This window comes from Engraulis encrasicolus, chromosome 20 (assembly GCF_034702125.1).
Source record: "Engraulis encrasicolus isolate BLACKSEA-1 chromosome 20, IST_EnEncr_1.0, whole genome shotgun sequence".
NCBI lineage: Eukaryota > Metazoa > Chordata > Actinopteri > Clupeiformes > Engraulidae > Engraulis > Engraulis encrasicolus.
In genome coordinates, this window is record NC_085876.1 from 45,320,935 (window position 1) to 45,324,352 (window position 3,418).

The window sequence follows — 3,418 nt, forward strand, 5'->3', positions numbered from 1 at the left end:
GACAAACCCGAACCATGTAGCCTGGCTGGAATGAAACCAAATATTCCCTTAGCCTATACCATATATTCCCTTAGCCTAGGCCAGTGGTTTTCAAAGTGAGGACCGGGGACCCCTGGGGGGCTGCGAAGGGGTGCTAGGGGGGCAGGTTTGAAGAATAAATATAGCGAAAAATAATAATAATATATTAATTAATGTACACCAAAATAAGCAAAAATACACTAAACAATATTCCCATTAGTTGATAACTGCATTATAATAATCTATGTCATCTCTGAATTTGGTATTTTATGTATCCCAATGCAGCACTGACACACAAACCTTGACTATGGTGAAAGAGAGTGCAAAGAAAACAATTGTGTGGCACGGCCGTGTCAGGGGGGCCTTAGCTGGAATTTATCGGTATATGGGGGGCCTTGACATGGTAAAGTTTGGGAACCCCTGGCCTAGGCTATACCAGCATTACACACATCAAATTGACTAAAAAACACACACACGATAAGCAAAAGCTCTCGTGACGTGCAGACCACCACCAAGCAAACTCAATAGGCCTACTGGCAAAAATTCTGAATGATACTACATACAGGTAGGTTGGCTACGTATTTTGCATACCAACAAACAAGTAAACACTCACACAAACAGACCCTGTCAAAAACAGTATCTTCTTTGGAAGTAAAATAAACTTTTTTTTTTTTTTTTAAAGTCACACCGTGCAGGAAATGGTCAAAAAGGTACTGCAACTATGCTGCACACTGAAACTGTGTGTGTGTGTGTGTGTGTGTGTGCGTGCGTGCGTGCGTGCGTGCGTGCGTGCGTGCGTGCGTTCGTGCGTGCGTGTGCGTGTGCGTGTGTGTATGTGTGTATGTGTGTGTTTTTACGTCTGAGTGTTTGTTTATTCCTGTTCTTGATATTAAAAGTGTAAGTCATATTGCACTCTCTGAATGGCACTGAAGAGAAAAGTTGTAATTTTTTCCACTTCTGTCACTGAGACAAAATGGACAAAGTATTGAAAACATATGGGGCACCTAAGTCACACCCTCTACTTCCTGGTTCATGGGGCAATACGCAAAAAATTGAATGGAAGTGAACGAGGCAGGTCGTGGTGGATTTGTGGTGCATAGGTGGAGGTCCAAGGTTTGGATTGGTGTCGAAAAACCACTCATTTCAAGCCCAGTAATTATTTTTTGTCTCCCCCTGCCCCATGAACCTGGAAGTAGAAGGTGTGACTTTGGTGCCCCATTGAAAACATATGATGGTGTCCTGCACAGAAATGGGTGTTTTTCTGGCATCTTAGCAAACACCTCTGTGCTCAATACTCCCCCCTCTCGGTCATAAAGAGGAACTACAACGAGTGCTGGGTTGGCCTATCTGAAGGATTCGGATACATTGGGGAAACAGCAGGTCTGTTCAATGTAGACATTATGTATGTAAAGGAAGATATTTGAGAATGTTAGTTATTTCACACAAAGAAATAAAATATATTTTAATTTATATTATTATCATATTTTGTTATTCATTCCTTATCATACAGTATGGGATGTAGTCATTTCATATTAACACAGTATCATATTATCACATCAATATCCTATCAATGCTGCAGGATAAGTTAAATGACAGTTGACTGTCAGTCAGTCAGCTGATTGACCACCAGTGAGTCAGAGATGTTTGGGAGATAACTCTCTTATCAAGCTCTGTTCTTGGAACATCGCTGGTCTCCGTTAAAGCTTAAAACGGGAAATGTTACCAGTTACTGTAAGCAAACAAATCAAAACCTTGACAGTCTGTTTATGGTGTTGCAAGACGTGTTTCACCCTCGTATGATGAAACACGTTTCCACACAGTTAACACTGACAGTAACCAGGGACGGATCATGACTCCATGGGCCCCTGGGCCAGACAACAAGAAAGGGCCCCCTCCAGATGTTAGAGACCCTATATTGTTGGGCATTCAGGTGTTTTTCCCCTGAAAATATGTGAAAATAGAGTTGTTAAAAGTGTGATTTTACACAACATGAGAATGGAAATTTAGATGATTGGGCTTCAGGGCCCTCTGGACTCTTGGGCCCCTGGGCCTGGGCCCGGTAGGCCCCTGCAGTAATCCATCCTTGACAGTAACTGTGAGGGGGAGCTAGGGATGACATCTTACTAAATCATGTGTTCTACCCAGGGAAGCTGTCAAGGGGGGACAAAGGGGTCAGTTGTCAAGGACCTAAGGATATGGGGGCCCCGTAATTGGGTCCTCATTTCATTGAATGCATTGGATGGGGGGCCCTTTCAGAGGACTTTGTCCTGGGCCCAGCCAAAGCCGTCAGCTGCCCTGGTTCTAAGCATGGGCATAGTTCGAGCCCTATAAATGTAGATTATTTTACGTTTGTAGGCCTATGTATTTCTGAGACAGATAGGCCTATTTAGGGTTTTATAGGCTGAGGCACCTTCTCCCAGCAGGCAGTTTTTGCAGTTGCCTTGGACGTAAATGGGTTAATCATATCCCTACTACGCTTTTACACTTTAAACTCTTGTATTACTCTCATAAAGGGTTGGGGGTCCATCAGACAGTTTGACACAACTATTAACAGGGTATACAAGTACACGCTGTGGCAATATGGCTCAGTGCAGGTATGTGTAGACACTAGCGTTGGAGCGAGGGAGGCAAGGAGGGCATTTGCCCTGTGGCCCAGGGCCCTCCTGTATTGGTGGTGGTGGGGGCCCCGTTATGACCATGGCAGGGCGTACAGGTATCTGGGGCCCCATCAGTGTCTTGGCCCTGTCTGGGTGCAATTGTTCTGCCACTGCATGGTAGAGAGGGGTTCTGATAGGGTTGGACAAAGGGGACAGTTGTCCCGGGCCCAAGGAAAGAGAGGGCCCAAACTTGGGTCCTCATTACAGTGTACCTATTGGGCTGGGGGGCCCTTTCTGATGACTTTGTCCTGGGCCCGGCAAAAACTGTTACAGGCGCTGCTGGTAGACACAGCCAGATAGCGGAGAATTAGAGTTGTGAGTGAGCATGCAGCTAAAATGCTAATTAGCAGATCAATTATATCCACCATGCTCCTCATCTTCGCAAAGCCCAAAGCCCACAGCACCAAACAGCCACTTACTCTACTGCCGCCTCTTCAGAGAGCCCACAACCCCAATCACTTACCCACCCAGTGTGGGGCCAGCACTCTGTGTCATATAATGAGGAGTCATTATAATTCACATGGAGAGGGAGAGAGAGGGAGAGAGAGAGAGAGAGAGAGAGAGAGAGAGAGAGAGAGAGAGACAGAGAGAGAGAGAGAGAGAGACAGAGAGAGAGAGAGAGAGACAGAGACAGAGACAGAGAGAGAGAGAGAGAGAGAGAGAGATGAGACTGTGTGTGTGTGTGAGAGAGGGTGAACGTCGAAAATCTGGTGAAAGGATGAAAGGGAACAAAGAGGATGAAA